Genomic DNA, 999 nt, shown 5'->3' with positions numbered 1-999 from the left:
AGGAGCTTGCTATCCAGCCATCTTAGTGTACTGGGCATGCGTGAGAGAGGACCCAGGAGCTCGTTGGCCAGTACTGGGCATGTGTGTGGAGGAGTCAGGTGCTCTGCTCAACCATGCTCAACCGTGTTCCCTTGAAGTAGGATCTTTCACTGAACAGGGGCTAGGCTGGTGACCAGCACACTTGTCTGTCTCTTTGCACCTCTCCTTGTTGCTGGAGTTCTAAGAGCATGTGGCCACACCTGGAGTTTTATGTGGGTTCTGGGATTTGAACTCGTGTCTTTATGCTTGCGCAGCAAGTGTTAACTGCAAAGCCATCTCCCCAACCCTTAGATCTTTCCCTTATGTTAACAGAGCATGATGAGATGAATGTCCCAAAGCTGTGTAGATTCTTGTTGACAGAGCTTTCTGTCCCACCAGGTCCCTGGCTCCCTCTTGGGGAATTGAACTCTGGTCTCCCACGTGACAGGCAGGGATACTGGCTTCTGTCCCACTAGGTCCTGCAGCCGTTCAATCCCAAAGAAACACACAGAGGTCTACATTAATTATAAACTGATTGGCCTATTAGCTCAGACTTCTAAATAATTTTTTAAATTGTAAATCATTTTAATAGTTTGAATTTTGTCAAAGTCATGCATTATATTATTATTATTAATTTTTTAAAGATTTATTTATTTTGTTTACAGTGTTCTATCTGCATGTATGCCTGCACCCCAGAAGAGGACACCAGATCTCATTATAGATGGCTGTGAGCCACCATGTGGTTGCTGGGAATTGAACTCAGGAACTCTGGGAGAGCAGCCAGTGCTCTTAACCTCTGAGCCATCTCTCCAGCCCCTAGTAACTAATTCTTACATCTTCCATTAACCCATTATTCTTGTTTATGTCAGCCACGTGGCTTGGCACCATTCTTCTCATCTTGCTTCCTCTGTGTCTGGGTGACGACCGCCAACTGACTCTTTCCTCTTCCCAGAATTCTCCTGTTCTCATTGCCCCACCTCT

Source organism: Microtus ochrogaster, chromosome 1 (genome assembly GCF_000317375.1).
Source record: "Microtus ochrogaster isolate Prairie Vole_2 chromosome 1, MicOch1.0, whole genome shotgun sequence".
In the NCBI taxonomy this organism is placed as follows: domain Eukaryota; kingdom Metazoa; phylum Chordata; class Mammalia; order Rodentia; family Cricetidae; genus Microtus; species Microtus ochrogaster.
This window is presented reverse-complemented; position numbering follows the sequence as displayed.